Here is a 17,266-nt window from a genome sequence, read left to right on the forward strand (position 1 = left end):
AGTTTTTCCTTGAATATTGAATTTTCTGTATCTCTTCCCACTCGTGGGGCCTCCCTCTGGGCTCCTTGGTGAAGCACTGGGGGCCTGTGCATGGGACCCCTACCCAGCCCCATTGCTCCAGGGGTTTTGCCTTCTGGTTATAAACCCCTGGAAGGGTCAGATCCCTGCTCACAGCAGTGGGAAATTGCTGGCCCAGGGCTGTGTTGTGAGGGATGACAGCCCCCCTCACCTTTCCAGGTAGTGTCAGTAGGTAGGAGCTCCTCCCTGCGCTGTCCAGGTGTAGATACTTTGCCCTCATCCCCATTAAATTCTGTTCTGTGCTTGTTTTTCAGGCATTTATATGACATTACCAGCATCACCTGGTGTCTAAACCCTGTCCTCTCTACAGCCTCTCCTGCCTCAGAACAAACCATGTGATTTAGGAAGATAGTCTCTGCTCCATCCTCCAAAACTGTTCTGCAGGATCAGACACAAGACCAGCTCTTGCCAAACCTCACTTTTCAGTGTATTAAAACAACTCTTGGAGATAAGGAAATGATTCTTCTTAGTCTTGAATATCTGAGACTTGGTGAGACACACATCAGTCTAACATCTGTCATATTGTAGAATGATGGAAGGGTTTGGGTTGGAAGGGACCTTCAAGATCATCCAGCTCCAACCCCCTGCATGGGCAGGGACACCTCCCACCAGCCCAGGTTGCTCCAAGCCCCATCCAACCTGCCCTTCAACACTGCCAGGGATGGGGCAGCCACAGCTTCCCTGGGCAACCTGGGCCAGGCTCTCACCACCCTCACACTCCACAATTTCCTCCTCATGTCTCACCTTCATCTCCCCTCTTCCAGTTTTCATCCATCCCCCTTGTCCTCTCCCTCCCTGCCCTTGTCCCAAGTCCCTCCCCAGCTTTCCTGGAGCCCCTTTAGGCACTGGAAGCTGTTCTAAATTCTCCCTAGGTCCTGTCATCTCTAGGGTGGCCATAGCTTTTCTGGCTGCTGGAGGGAGAGACAGGCCCCTTGACCTGGTGACTCATGCAATCCTAGTGTAGGTGTCTCCAATAGGTGAGAAAACCTGGGCACTGGAAGGACTTGGAATTTGTCCCAAGCTGGTGACCGTCTGGGGGGAAGAGACAGATGCTGTACTGGAGTGCATAGTGAGGCAGCTCCAAGCAGTTCCTTTCATTCTTCATCCATCTTTAATAAGATTTTTTAAAAAGAAAAAAAAAAAAAAGTAGACTCCACAAGCATAAATCTGAAATCCTTAAAATTGATAGCAGTGAAAAGGAAAAAAAGAAAAATAAAACCCCCTCAGCTCCTCTTTGGTTTGCTCTGGGCAACATCCCAAACTCACACCAAACTGCAGGAGTGATTGTAGCTGGCCTGAAAACACTGAGCCTATTAGAAGAATTGAATCCAGGCCTTTCAAAGAAAAAAAAATAAATCCTTTAAAATGACAGAGAAACCCATCTGGTTCAAGAAGAGTGAAGTCACAAAGTCAGAAGTTAGGAAGGCTGAGATTTAAGGTTGCTTGCAGATGCACTTTCAGCAGTTGCAGAGCTCAGATAGGAGAGCCAACCTGGTTCTATTTCCAGGACAATTCATTGACTGTTTCTCAATGGCACCAAACGAGGTTTGAAAAGTTCCCTTTAACCTGGGACACAATGACATGTTGTCACCTCCCTGTGCTCTGAGGTCTGGAGGGACACCTGGCCCTGCCAGGACACTGCTGTGCTGCTGCCTGGCTGCAAAGCAAAGTTATGCTGGCACTGCTGATTTTGAGGAGGGTGGGAGATTTTTGTGTAGCAATTCTAATGGAAGAAGGGCCAGAAACATCCAAAAAACAATCCTCTTTGGTTGGTGGGAACCCCCAGGGTCCTGCTGGGCTGCCAGAATCAATAATACCTGCACTGTATTGATTTTGAAATGGGAGATTAAAGCAAATCATCTTCTACTGCCAGCTGTAGGAAAACCACAGTAGGAAGGACAAACTCTCACCAGAAGAATGAAAAGTGCTACAAGAAGAAAAAGGACTGAGTTATGTTCCTTTGTACACAATAATCAGCTTGAACCAAGATGAGGTTTAGGTCTCAACACACTGAGCTCCAACGGGGCTGTTTCATTATCAGCCAATGATTCTGGAATGAAGGATTAAGAACATCTTAAACAGATGCTTCCAATGAACTTCCAAAAATATATGGGGTGGGTTTGGTTTGTTGGGGTTTTTTTCCTCTCTACTAGGGATTAGGAGGCTGTACAGTAATTAGTTTTGAAATATTGTGGCTGGATAGCTGTGTTCTGCTGTAGGAAGGATGTGTAACTATCTCTCCCTAGTCAGGCTAATACGTTCCATTTTGTGTTTCAAATCCATTTCTATTCTCTGTGGATTTGCTAAAAGTATAAATAGAACAAAAATCCCAATTTCCATTTGCTAGGAATTTGTCAGTGCACATTCTTTAGACAACTGTCTCAAAAAACCCAACTTCTTTTTTTTTTGTTTGTTTTGAGCAAAGGCAGAGCTGAAGCTCTGTCCTACGTGCTCTGAAATGGCCCCCAGGGTCATGTTGGCAGTTTTGAGATGCCCAGTCCTGGTCAAGTTTGGAGGATGACAATGGTTTTTCTTGGTGAAGCCTTCAGGAAACAAGATGACTTGAAAGACTCGAAGCTGTTGTGTTTGCATGAGGGTGTTCTTAGGCTCATTCTCTGAAGTGGTTGAGCACCCAAAAAGGTTGATCAGAAACCCCAGCACCAGGTGGGCTCCCAACACCTCACAAAGGCAGCAGCTGCTTCCTGCCTGCCACTCTGTGAGTTCCCTTTACCCAGCTCTCTGAAGGCCAAGTTGGAGAGTATTTCTGGTGCAAAGACCTGCCAGATCAATAATTCTTGATTGGTATTTCTTCCCTTGTGGTGTGTAGGTTCCATGGAGGAGGACTGACATGGGTGAGAGGTAGCTGCTGTTCAACAGAGCTTCATGTGGAAATCTCACCCTTTCACGGCAACTGCCTGGAAATGAAGCTTATTGGCCAGGGATCCTGCTCTGGCAGGGAGGTTGGACAAGATCATCTTCAGAGGTCCCTTCCAACCCCTACCATTCTATAACCCTGTGATTCTGTGTGGCCAGGATTTCCTCGCAGAAATTCGTCAGCAAGTATTTCAAGTTGCAAGGCTGAGAAAACCACTGTGGTGCTCACAGGCAGGGTAAAAACCAGGAAGAAAAACCCCCAGTCCATTAATTCATCAAATCAGTGATTCACAATAAATTATTAGCTCTTTCCTATTGGCTACTGTGTGTCACCAGGGCCTAGAAGCAGACGGAGGTTGGGGAAGGTTGTAAATCTCATTAACAGCCAGCAGACATATGGTCTTGATGCAGAGGAGGGGGAAATCCTCTCTTATTTCCCCTGGGAATACTCCTATCTTACCTGGGTTGAGGTGCCTGTCAAGCACCAGGTACCATATTTTGATGGGCTTCCCATTGCCCATCAAAATTCCAGCTCCTCCTTCAGCCAAGACCAGCGAAGGTCCCCTCAGCTGGCTGAGACCCAAACTCCCTGCTCCTCTTTGGGAATGACAGCACGCCACATTTAGCAGGACAAGGGGACTAATGTCACACTGTTCTTTACAAAACCTCTGCAAAATTAGTGTATTTTGTCTTCAGAGTGTATTTGTGTGCAAGGACAAAATCTTCACCTGGCAGATGCCAAAGCCCTGAGCTCTTCTCACACACGATATTCTCTCTCATAGTGCCAGACCCTCTATTTCCCTTCACTCCAGCATCAGTCATGGAAGGAGAAAGGGTGTGAAATATTTACAACACCCCCCCTTCTTTTATTTCCCTGGTCAAACTATTATTCAGATTTGGGAACCTTAGAAGAAGATGAAAGCAAAGTCTGTTTATCGCTGAGCCCAGAAGAATTTACAGTCCAAATCAACCAATTTAGAGGAGCAAGAGAAAGGGGGGCTTTTGAGGTCCAAGCTGTTATTTTCTGCATTCTTCTCTCTTGGAATAAAATGTAATATTTATAGAGAGGAAAACTGTGTACAGTTAGACTGACATTTGGAGCCAACCTTCTTGTTTCTAAATATTCATGAAGCAAGTAGAATGTAAGCAGCTCAGCAGTGAGGAGAACACTCCTCTGGTGTATTTTCCACCTAATTCTCTTTTGCATTTATTACATTTCCTTTGTTTTTGTTGCTTGCAATATCTTCTCCTCATTACATGGGTTTTGAGGTATGGAGATGTGTACAACTGGCAATCTGCTGCAGTGAAACATCATGTGCACTCATCCTGGGCTCGGTCCTCAAGCAGCTCCCAGCAGCAGCTCCCACCACTTCCTGCAGCTCCACACGTGCTGGGAAGCTTCACATCCACCTCTGAGCATCACCCTCCCTGCTGCATCACGGCCACAACCTGCTTCTGTGCTGTCTGAACACACAGAACATCTGCGTGTGCTCACCCGAGGATCTGGTCTCCGATGAGGCACGAGGTGGGTGACCAGTCAAGGGGGTTTGTTCCTTTGGGCTGCAGGCTTGTACAGGGGACAGGGGAAGTTTGGGATCAAAGAAGATGGGAAGGGGAGGGAGGTGGAGGGCAGGAGTGCCTTGCTTGCCACACTAAAATGTCACAAGGGGAGTGATTGTCCTCTCTGTGTTCTTCACAATAGCACAGACCATGGCATGGCTACATCTGGACAAGCAGTGATGGATTAAAACTGGAAGAAGGGCTCCAGGAAAGCTGGGGAGGGACTTGGGACAAGGGCAGGGAGGGAGAGGACACGGGGGATGGATGAAAACTGGAAGAGGGAGATTGAGGTGAGACATGAGGAGGGAATTGTGGAGTGTGAGGGTGGTGAGAGCCTGGCCCAGGTTGCCCAGGGAAGCTGTGGCTGCCCCATCCCTGGCAGTGTTGAAGGGCAGGTTGGATGGGGCTTGGAGCAGCCTGGGCTGGTGGGAGGTGTCCCTGCCCATGCAGGGGGTTGGAGCTGGATGATCTTGAATGTCCCTTCTGACCCAAACCATCCCATAATCCTACAACACATTCCTACAAAGCACCCAGGCTTAACCAGATGCTGCACCTCTCCTGTGTTGCCATCACCTCTCCAAATTATTTCCTCCCTGTGAGCAATCGTCTGAAGTGGCACCATACCCAGCAGCATGGCCTGATGCAGGAGCACTGCTCTCTCCATTCCATCCTTTCTTCCTCCCCCATCACCTCCACCCCTGCAGACCCTTTCCTGGCTGCTGCCCTGGGCTGACATCCACAGCCAACCACCCACTCCCAGGTCTCCTTTTGGAGCTAGGAGCTGATTTAATTCCTTTCATGGTAAGTGTAGAGCCATGTTATTTTCCCCCTCTCTGCTTTACTTCACTTTCAACAACACTGACTGTCAGCTGCCATTTTCCTGCTCTATCTCAGCACCGGGAGCTGCTTCTCTGGCTTGGCTGCAGATTTTGCTGTTGGATGAGATGAAGGCAAATAATTCCATATCATGAAGTAGGATGTGGAGCTGGATGAGGTGTGGGGCAGAGCAGCTTCCCCTTCCTCCCAGGGCACCCCCAGAGGTTAAAGCTGTGTTTTATTAGCACACAAAAGTACTACCTGAGCAAGGTGGCTCTGCAGACAGAGCTTGGAGCAGCTGGCTGAGGCAGACCCAGTGAAAAGTTTAGTGAAAGGACTTAGGACTCCTTATCTGCTTCATTCTTGGGGAAAAGGTCCTGGAGAAGTGGCTGCATGTGCTGGACAAACCCTTGGCAGAGTCCTTGGTGCATCCAGGGAGGCTTCTGGGCCCTGGGGGGACATGTGGGTGCCTGAAAAGCACCAGTCCCCAGGTCCCCCAGTGCTTCAGCTACTGCAGAGCCCCTCAGGTCCCAGCAGAGATCTGGTCAGTCTGTCCTGCTGGGAAACCTGCTGGTTTGCTCACACCGTGTGTTCCCTCACACACTGACCTCTCTCTGTGATGCCTCTTTGTTTTGTTTTACTTTACTGGGGTTTTGGTTTTGTGCAGGTTCCAGCCACAGAACCAGACCACTCTCCTCTCTGCATTTCCAAGTGACCCCAGTTCCGACTACAACAGGTGGGGACCCTTCCCTGGAATATCTCCTGTACCCAAGGGTGCTAACCCTTCCCTCCATCCTATTTTCCAGCCATGACCCCAGCCTCACTGGTTGGGTGACTCCTCTGGGTCACCCCTGAGTTTGTTCTAAGGCTTTGCCTTGCCCACAGCCCTGGTTCCTGGGCTGAACCCAGTGCTTGGCAGCAGCTCAGGGCCAGACCTGCTGGAGACATGTTCCTTGGAACAAAAGAATCTGTTTTTCTTTTCCCTTCTTGATTGCCCCTGCTCGTCTCTGCAGGCTTCCTGTTTCTGCTGTGTTTGGAAAGGTCTGTGGTTTCAGCTTTCATGCCTTCCCCATGCATGTCCCATCTGTCCCAGGCTCTCCCGTTTACCCTGGCAGGGTGTTTTCTCCTCCCCACCTCCCATGCTTGGGAACAGCCCCTGCTTTCCACTTCTTTCCATACCTTTTCCCTCCTCAAGCCTTGCAAGCACAGCTTGGCTCCAACTCAGGAGGAAATCAAAACACCTAGAGACCTCAAAATCCATCACAAACACCAAATTTCTGTCCACCCATTACCATTCCTCACAGATTTATATATATATATATAATTATTTTTTCCTTTTACAGCACCAAGGCTGGTTTATATGTACATATATTTGACCTGGGGTGGATTATTGCAGCAAAAAAAATTAAATAAATAAGAGTAAATAATGCAGTGGTGAATTACAGAAATGAATACCTTCAGATGAAACCTGCCTTAGCACAGCCCCCTCAGAATCACCCCTCGTAATGGGAATGGCTGTGATTTATGACCTTCTGATAAAGACATCCTGATGGAGAAAAGATGCAGTTAGAGGCAGGCAGGAGAGATGTCACGTAGTTTATGGGGTTTGAACTTTTATTTTTGGTGCTAGAAACACATATATAAAAAGCTATTTATCAGAGGTGGGCAGGAAAATGAAGGTATTTTCGGATCATTTTAACATCTCACCTCAAAATATTGCTGAAAAAGTTTGGCTTCCCAGCAAGAAGTTCCTAAGCAAGTTGCAGGTATGTTTTCTTCCAAAATATTTCTATTTCTTCCTATTTCTTCTCACTCTGACACTGGGGATCGCTGCAAAATGCCATTTTTTACTCTTCATGGGTAGGACTCTATATTGATACTTTTGGAACGTGGAGATGTTGGAGCCTCTAGGCCTAGATGTGATAAATGGAGCCTGTCTAGGGTGAGATAATTACAAAACAGTTGCAATTATCATTGTTGCTTGTTGAAAATCTCGGGTAATTTGCATGCTGGGTTGGGCTTGGAGAAGGTGAACGAGCTGGATTGACAAATTTGTTCAATCTGCTTGGGAAGCACAGTTTAAAATAATAACAATAATTAGGAGTAATATAATTGATCTATTTTGCTGCGTGCATGACAGGAATTCACTTTAAATGGAGGCAGCAAATTCAAGCAAGGTTTAGCATATCAAACAATATTGCTCATGAAAATGTCTATTTATATCTGCCAATAATTGTTATCTAACTCTGAAGCAGGCAGCAGATTATACAGGAACCTTGTGGTGCCTGAGAGAAAGGGGATTGGAAGAACAGCTGAAATTTCCCCATAAAAGGTAGGACCTCTAAACCATCCAGGCAGTCACCAAATCAGCCCCCACACCCCGTGCATCTTGTTCTGTGGGTATGAGAGGTTACATGAAACACAGTGAGATGGACGTTCCTGCTGGGGTGTTTTGTGTGGAAATTAAATAAGCTAAATGTGGAGGTTGGGTTGGGGGAGGTTGAATTGTTAGGCAAAAAAAAAACCCACACCAAAACTCAAAAAAACTAAATAAGTATTTTGTGGGGAAAACAGTCTTTGAAAATGAAAGCAGCAGAAGTGATAACATGATCCTGAGAAAACAAAAGGAACAAGTGTTTTTTTTCCTCCTAGGGTTTTCTAGAGAGAATTATAGGATCATGGAATGGTTTGGGTTGGAAGGGACCTTGAAGATCACCCAGATCCAACCCCCTGCATGGGCAGGGACACCTCCCACCAGCCCAGGCTGCTCCAAGCCCCATCCAACCTGCCCTTCAACACTGCCAGGGATGGGGCAGCCACAGCTTCCCTGGGCAACCTGGGCCAGGCTCTCACCACCCTCACACTCCACAATTCCCTCCTCATGTCTCACCTCAATCTCCCCTCTGCCAGTTTTCATCCCTTCCCCCTTGTCCTCTCCCTCCCTGCCCTTGTCCCAAGTCCCTCCCCAGCTTTCCTGGAGCCCCTTCAGGCACTGGAAGGTGCTCTAAGGTCTCCCTGGAGCCTTCTCTTCTCCAGGCTGAACACCCCAACTCTCCCAGCCTGGCTCCAGAGCAGAGCTGCTCCAGCCCTTGGATCATCTTTATGGTCATTCTCTGGACTCTCTCCAGGAGCTCCATGTCCTTCTGGTGTTGGGGGCTCCAGAACTGGACACAGTACCCCAGATGGGCTCTCACGTATTTTCATGTGCTGCCCCTACTCTTGTACCAGCCCCCTGGTGCTGGGGGGAAGGCAGAAATGCCTCTCTCCCCCTCTGCTCATCCACCCCTTCTGCCCCAGCAATGATGGGGGGCAAACTCACTGCCTCTGGATATTGGACAGCACATGAAAGCCATGCAGGAGAAGATGCAGAACAGGGCAGGCAGCCTCACAGGTGAGGAGGACCTAAAAACTATCCCTGTGCTGGAGCTGCCTGGCTTTTCCACACATGTCCGGCTCCAGGCCCTGGACCTGACTTTTGGGACCCTTCCAATGCAGCTCTGCTCTGGCAGAGTTTTGAAGATGTGGGGCTTTCTCCTGCAGGTATTTCTGTAGATTTATTGACAGGGGGAACGTGCTGCTCTGCAGCCTGGGCTGCCATGCAGAGCCAGGCTGATGGCAGGAGCTGGATCCTGCTGCAGTTTAAGCCTCGAGGTGGAATTCAGTGGGACGTGTCCTTCAGGGAAAAAACAAACCTCTTCTCCCCCTCCTTGTTTTTGTTACATCTGCAACTAAGCAGGTTTGTGCTGGGCTTTCCTGCAGGTCAATAAAACAGAACCTCCAGCCCTGTTGGCTTCTCAGGGTTCAGACTTTTCCCTGGCACGGGGGGAGTGGTGGGAAGCTCAGAGCTTCTGAAGTGCTGCCAGTCTGGTGCTGAAGGGGTTAATCAGCCTGGGGCAGCCACCTCCTTTTGGTGAGATGCTGAACCACAGCAGCTGAACCCGAGGAGCACAACAGAGTAAGCTGGAAGCCCAAAGTGTGTGTGGATCAGAAACCAGGCTCCTTCTGTCAGCTTCAGCACCTCTGAGCTGTAGGTGCCTCCAGCAGAGCTTCTCTCCCTTGGTGCTCAGGGGAGCTGAGTCAATAAAGTTAATGGAGCTCAGAGAGGGACTCACCCAACCAAATGGGAGTTTAATTCTTTTTTTTTCCCTGTTTTAGGAAGAGATGAATACCTTTGGAGACACTGAAAGCTGCCTGAGTTCCTGGAAGAGGCTTTCCCTGTGGAGCCCGCATCCAGCCCCAGGCATCCCAGCCCCATTGCTAAGAAAGCTCTTCCCAGCTCCTAGACCTGGTCCCAGTTCTGTACTGGCATGTGTGCTTGGTGAAACTCAACTCATTTCAAGCAACCAGTGACTCCTAGACCCCAATTCAAAGCCTGCTGATGCCCACAGGGGTCCTTCTACAGCTTTGCCTGATCCCTGGATGAGACCTTGAAGCCTCCAGCTCATTCCACTTGCTCCTTGATGCCCCCCTTGTTGAAGGGAAATGCCTGGCAGAAACAGGACAGTGCCCAGGGGTGAGCTGAAGAGGTACAGACAGATCTCTGTGGTGCATATCATGCTCCACCTGGCTCCCTGCTTCATTTTAATATGTGTCCTGGTTTCCCAGGGACTGATATTAGCTGAACAAACTATTTCATTTTGCTGATTAATTAACACAGGAAAAAGATCTGACCTTGCTTTGGAGGTAATAATGTTTCTCTTTCACCACCAGGAGAGGGTGGTTTAATTCTGTGACCCCAGAGCAGCTCAGTCATTACTGCTTGTTGAAGATGATGGTGAAATCCTCTTCCTGAGGGGAATGTGGGTGACCCTGGGTGAGCAGAGCACACACACACTAAAAGGAATGATCTGTTTTATGCCATCAGTAGATCAAGAGGTAATAGCAGTGCAGAAATGACATGAAGTGCATGTCTGTCTCTGTGTCCATTAGCCATCCACGTGCCAAGAAGCTGGGATCAGAGGCATCTGGTCTGTCAAAAAGAAGTTAAAAGCAGAGAAAACGTGGCCTTTAGCTCTGGGATGATCAGAGTGAAGCAGCTGGAGCTGGAGAGATGAGATGCAACGAGGTGAGGCTGGGGCAGGGCATGGAGTCTGTGCTCCTGTGGTTTGGGACCCCACCCAAAGCTCTGGGATTGATCTCCGGCCCCCTGACCTCTCCTGGGTGTCTTGCTAACCCAAGTAGCCTGTGGACAGATGGGGGAGCACAGGCTGCTGCCCAGCTTTTGGTGGAGTTGTGGTTGTGAACTCGGGGCGGGGTTCTCCTGCACCTTTCTCTGCAGCATTTGGTGCTGGCAGGTTGGGTCAGCTGGTCACCAGGAGGCCAGTCCTTTAGGTACCCATCCCAGGGAGCTATTGCCTCCATCAGGAGATGGTCTGCAATTAGAGATGAGTTTCAAAGCCCAGACACCAGTGTGATGGGCTACACTGTGATGCATCCTTGGGAAGTTACCTCAGATGCTGGAATTGCAATTCCATCTCCTGCTGCAGCCCTTCATTGTCTTCCCGTGAGACCAAGAAGAGTTTGGTGGTGACTTCCTTGATTCCTTCTCTCTTTTTCTACATTCAAAGTCTGTACCTCTGCAAATTCCTCCTCTGTTGCCCATTACCCACCCATCACAACCTCCCATCATCCCTGCATGGAGTCCAGTCTGGACAATCCTCTCTTCTGCAGGACAACCCTTTCCACTGGAAGGTCAAAGAGGCTGAGATGCCACCATCATCCTGCTTTTCTGAGGGTCACTCTCCTAGTCTGTCATAACACACTGAAGGCACTGGATGCTTTTTCCTCCTGTTCTATCACAATACAGTTATAAAAGACACATTTTCAACATCTAATCTGACAGGATGTTGCTCCCTAACCAGCCCTCTGTACCTGCTGCAAGATTCTTGTAATAAATTTGACACGAGAGCTGGTAGAAAACCTCTCAGATGACTGGTGTGAGGTTTTTCCCCCCACAGGATAATGCAGTGGGACTGAAATCAAAACATTTTGAAGGAAAAGTGTTGATTTTGCAGTGGGAAGTATCAAAACAGATTGTTTCAACTTCCTCATTTTGTTTTGACAGTATCAAAATGTTTCATTTTCATGAGGTAAAAACATTTGGGTTTGATTTTCTCCTAGTTCAGTTTTGACTTTCACATCCCATGAAAACATTGTATTTTCTCAGGAAAAGCCTGAATAGAAACTCATGTAAGCATCAAAATGCAAAAATTGAAGCACTTCAGTATTTCAGGTGTCCCTGAGCATGATTTCATCACTGCTTTCTGCTCCATCCCCAGCCCATCACACTCACCAATAAAGAGAAGCAAACTATCCAGAGAAGCTGTGGAAGGGCTGAAGGGCAGGTTGGATGGGGCTTGGAGCAACCTGGGCTGGTGGGAGGTATCCCTGCCCATGCAGGGGTTTGGATCTTGATGGTCTTTATGGTCCCTTCATCCCAAACCAGGCAGCAGGTGGCAATTCACATTTAGAGGATAGACCCAGATGCAGTGATTCCTCGTCCTCAGCCCAACTGGATCACAAGGTGGTGATTAATTTCTCTGTGGTGCTCTCTACTGGACTATAAAGCATGGAGAAAATTAGAAGGTTGCTTGAAAAGTCCCAAGCATTAAAAGATTATCTTGCCCAGGAGCATTTTCTTTTTTGCTTTCCCATTTGCTTGCTGGTTTCCCATTCAGCTTTCCTGGGCATCTGGGGATGCATTTGCCTCTTGTGCATCATCATGACTTGGAATAAAAATGGGTTTGCTTCTGAGCAGTGTCTTGTTTTCCATATCTCAACCACATCTGAATGAGGTGTCGTGCTTTAGGTAGAGAAGAAGAGGGTTGAATGTCTCATGAGCTCAAGTGACAGCTCTGCTCTTGGTGAGGTTATTGCTCATGTGTCTATTTGTCTCTTCTACCTTTGACTTTTTTTAAGAGGTTTAGTCTTTTGGAGACTCCTTTCTTCCAGCAGCTGAGGTTAAATCTGATGGAGAGGTTTAGATCTTCTTAGAGAGCAAAAAAAAGATCCTCTGGGCTTTTATTTGTGAAACATGAAGGGTTCCAGGGATGGGAATGGCCAAGTGCTCACTCATGGTGGGAGAGAAGATGGGTGCTAGGCTCAGGTGGAAAAAGGTCCAAAAGCAGAAGGCAACAGGAGGAGGCCTGCAGAAAGCAGAAGGAGAGAATGGGGACCCTCAAAGAATGACCCAGAATTATGCCTTGAGTCCCCTATCACAAGCACAAAGAGCACAAGTTCATCTCAGAGACAAAGCACATCTCCCAGTAGCTGGAGGCTTGACTGGGGGTAGTTTAATGGGTCCAGCTCAGCCCCTCATCCCACACAGCTGAGATCAAAGGGTCCCATGGAGTGGAGGTGTTTGATGAATACATCAGGAGTGGGATATTGGCTGAAGTCAGCTAAACAAGTCAAGGCCCCAGCATAACAGCTTCTCTCCATCACAATGAGAAGTTCTCTGTGTGCAGTTTTGGCCCAGCATTTGGATCCCATCCCCTGGCCTCCCCTCTGCCTCCCACCAGGGGACATGGTGCCTCCAACAGCAAACAGTCTGGGACAAACCACACCATAAATCCACATCACTGGGTTAAGAGAGGGAAAAAAGAAAGTGGAAGAGAGAAAGAAATGGGACTGGGGGCAGGAGAGGAAACCCGTGCCTCATTCAGCTGTTGTTCTTGTCTTGGTAGAAGCCCAAGATCATTCATAGCAGCCCTCAGAAGTTCATAAACACCTTTATTTGTAGTTTCCAATTTGACTTTGTTCAAGCTGGAGGGTACAAATGTGTTCCTGTCCCTAGCTGCTGATTCTGCTACTTCTCCAAGAAGAAATGTCTTTGCCTCATAAAATAGGGATTAAGAGCATTTTACTTATTTTTCTTTTAAAAAAACATAGTTTTTGTAATAGTGCAGCCCCAAACCCCTTCAATCAGCAAACTTTAGCACAGCTTGACAGACTGAACTGCCATTCCTTAACCCACAGGACAAGAAGTGCCATTTGCACACGGCTGAGTGGAGAGCAAGAAAGATCCATGTCGCTTGCTAATTGCCTCTGGCTCTGCGCCACCCACACACCCTGCACTTCTCTGCCCCCTTCCATCTTGCTAAATGTCCTTTTCTCCCTGTATTTCAACGCCTCGGGAGCCCATCTTGCTGCAGTTCTTTTAAAAAAGGTGGGCAAAGGAAGGACAAATGGCTGGAAGGCTACGGGTAGGAGAAGTTCTGCAGCGGCGCAGGGTGAAGAGGGAGCTGGTGTGGAAGGAGCACGTTAACTGTCATGTGGAAGGAATTCTCCTGCCTTCCATATTCTACCCTCAACCACATCTCCCAGTGCTATCAGAGGTATCTGAACATACCTGAGGTGTCCACGCAGGGTTGGGAAATAGGGCAGAGGAATTATGAGGGGCACATGCCCTACTTAAGTGGTTCTCAGCAGCTCAAGGTGGATACCTGAGGTGGATAATCCTCAAATTACCCTCAGCATCTCTGTGGACAACTGAAACCACCCAAGTACCTTTTCTGCCTGCAGACAGTAACCCAGATCAACCCAAATCTGAACCAAGTTTCAGCTATACCTCACTCTCTGCCACTGATCCCTCAGAGCTAGGCTGGGGATTGTGGAGATAACTCCACCAGCCCTTGTCTACCTTGAACACTGCAGGGAAACACCAGGGAAAATGAGCAACTCTGGGCTCTGGCCCAGAATCTGCAGCAAATAATACAAATGAGGATTGTGAATGTTCAGGCTGATCAAAATCACTGACCAAGTTCCCTTGGGATCAGGGAGAGGAGGCTGGGAGCCTACCTTGATGTTCAGTCAGTGGAGAGAAAGATGAAGATGTTGGCAACGGGATGAAGGATGTGGTTGCCTGGTGAAGGCAAGGGGGAGGCAAGGCAGGAAGGCAAGGGGGTCCTGAGCTTCTTCACTGCCTGACTCTGCAGTCCTCACAGGACAAGCCTCATATTTTCTGCACTTCTTTAATTCTACAAATAAGTTTCCAAAGAGAATTTGAAGTGGTTGGCAGGAGTCTTGTCCAGTTGTCCACACAATCTCCTGCAGAGCCACGTGACCAAAGCTGGAGTCAGTGATGAACTTAATCAGTTAATTTCTCTAGGGCAGAATCCTGCAAATAACAGAGGCTTGTTTCTCTCCCTTCACTTCTGTTTGTTTTGTCATTCTTGTGATCAGGATAATAGATTTTGATTTCCTGTGTCCTTCCTTTTCATTGATGGGCTTTTGTAAAGAAAAACAGCTGGCATGGATTTCCTTTTTAATGGACTTAATGGCAAATGTCAGGACTTGAAGTGCAGGATATGAAGGATATATACACTTGCATATGGACACTTCTAACAGCACAAAATGCATGATTCTCTAACAACAAGAAGCTTTCGTGGTAATAGCCCAACATTGACTCTAAATAGTGATTTTAGTGTATTATGTGCTACATACCCTCCAGGCAAAACAGCCCATACAGGCCTTCAACCAGGAACCATCAGGATTTGGCAAGTTTATTTAAATCCACAGAGGATGCAATCAAGCCCAAATGCTTAGGAAGATAATGTCAAACTGTCAGGCTGAGTGATGAGTTAGCCTGGGGGAAATTCATGGTGAGAAATGAAGAATGTGCTCCTGTGGAGGACAGGTCAAGCTGTCCATGTCCCCCATGCACTGAGCAGACAGGCCCATGGTCCATGGGAAAAAAAACCCTGGTGACCAGGCTGCTGTGTGAAGCTGTGGAACTTTTCAGCCATGGGATGTGCTGGGACATCATGGGGCTGTGTTGGTGGCCACTCACCCTTCCAGATTCAACTGCAGCATCAGAGGCTTTCAGAGGGCACACTGACATGCACAGGCTTCCCACCAGGTTTCAGTGCCACCACTGCCCACTTCTCATCTTCAGTGCTCCTCAGAGTCCTCTTGAACTTCAAGCAATGGTGCCCACTGGCCTGCTTTAACCTTACCCAGTTTAACAGTTCAGTGGGAAGCAGGAGCACTGCTGAAGAACAAACAGGCTTTGTGTTTTGGAGCCAGATCATCACCTTTTAATCGGGATGTGTTAGATGAAAGATGATCCTCTTATTCTCACCGTCAATTACTTGGCACGTTGTCACTTCCAGCTCACAGATTGCACAGATTGTACCCACTCAGGAGGGTAACACAGGAATAGCAGGTGGCTCCTGCAGCTTCCTGACATTTCTGAGGAGGAAATAATGAAGTGGACAGAGAGAGATGTGCAGTGGCATCAAGAATTTGTGGTGGACTAATGAGGACAATTGTCAATCACTTGGCTGGGCAGACACAGAGACTTCTCCATCCTGCACAGGATCTTCTCAGGGATCTGTCAGTGATAATAGGTCTTGCCTACATGTTCAGGGACAGCCTGAAAATATAACTATCCATCTGAGTAGGTCTCCATCCCATTATAATAACTGGGACAAGATAAGTAGAAGTTCTGAGTTATACCAGCCTTAGAAAAGAGTTGGCTCTGACTCCAAGTTTAAAAAGCACCAAGTCTTCCCTCATGCCTTTGACTAATTCCTGTAAAATTTAACCAGCTCATTCAACACTTTAATGTTTGATTTTTGAAAGGAGGATGTATTTCTCTCTCTTCTGGATTAAAAGCAACAAAAAAAAAAAAAAAACGAAACCCAAACCCTACCAACGCTTCAACTCCACTTCTTTATTTTTAGGAAAGAAAAGAGCTTTCATAATAAGCATAAGAGATTCATGCATAAGGGAACACAGATTTCATCTGTGAATATCTGCTTGAAAAATGGTCTTCCAAGGCATATCAGATCTATTCAAATCAGGTATCAAAATGCTGTGAGCTACACACAGTCCAAGATGCTGTGGGCAGGAGGAAGGACCTGATGCCTGGTGGTAATATGGACTGATAGGTCCTGCAAGTGTCCTCTGAGGAACCATTTCTGCATGTCAAACCTGGCCACAGGTTTCATGTGCCCCATTTTCTGCTTTGAACTTTCCAGGGGCAGCTGGTAGGAAGAAGCAGGAGCAGGGAGAGGTTTCTACTTGGTGTGCTTACCTCCTCTGTCATGAAATTACTTTGCCACGTGTCAATGGCAGAGAAGGAATGGGCTCGGCCCCTCCTGAAGCCCCCTTATACACCCACCCAGAAGTCAGAGCAGCCTCTGGGTTTGCAGGTGCATCTGGAAAACACTCCAGTCTTTGGGGGATACGGAACGAACACCCTTATCTGAGAGGGAAACCAAACAAGATGAGATAATCACTCCCTTTATGTGCGGGAGCAGGAGGTGGCGTGGCTGGCACTGGGAGCACAGCAGGAGCAATCACTGTGTGAGGAGGCACGTCCGTGGAGAAGGGCAGATGTGGAGGTTGTGAGCTTCACTGCCACGCTCAGCTGCCTGCAGGAACACTCCGAGGGAGCACAGCCAACATCTCCATCCTCACAGAAGGAGCTGCAGTTGAGTGTTCCTTCAGCATCACCAGCCCCTCACAGCTTGGTGCGATCCTTCTTCAGAGGCTCTGGTGACCAAGAGCTGCTTGGATTCAGTTAGTGTCCACAGACTGGGAAGAATGTCAAGTCAGCGAGTGGGTTTCATGTTGCAGTGCAGTGTGTTCGTAAGGCATCATGCAGCCCCTCAAACCCTGACAGTCTGCAGGAGGCAGGAAAAATGTGCCCACTGCCAGCTGGACCTGGTGGCACCACACAAAGGTGCTGCCTCCTCTGGGAGGAGTGACAGGCTCAGACATTCCTAGACCTGGGCAGCTGTGTGTCTCGGATCAGGCCAGTCTGGTTCACCCCATCCCTTCTGGCCTTGGATTTGGGTCGAGATGAAGCCTGAGCTGGGTTTTCTTCTGGGAGGGCAAGGATTCCCAGTTGAGCCCACCCTGTTCCTGACCATCTGTTCCCATTTTCTGGGGCTGCTTCCTGCTCCCTTAGGGGAATCCGATCCGGGGGGGG

This window comes from Chaetura pelagica, unplaced genomic scaffold (assembly GCF_000747805.2).
Source record: "Chaetura pelagica isolate M959 unplaced genomic scaffold, ChaPel_1.0 scaffold690, whole genome shotgun sequence".
Lineage (NCBI taxonomy): Eukaryota > Metazoa > Chordata > Aves > Apodiformes > Apodidae > Chaetura > Chaetura pelagica.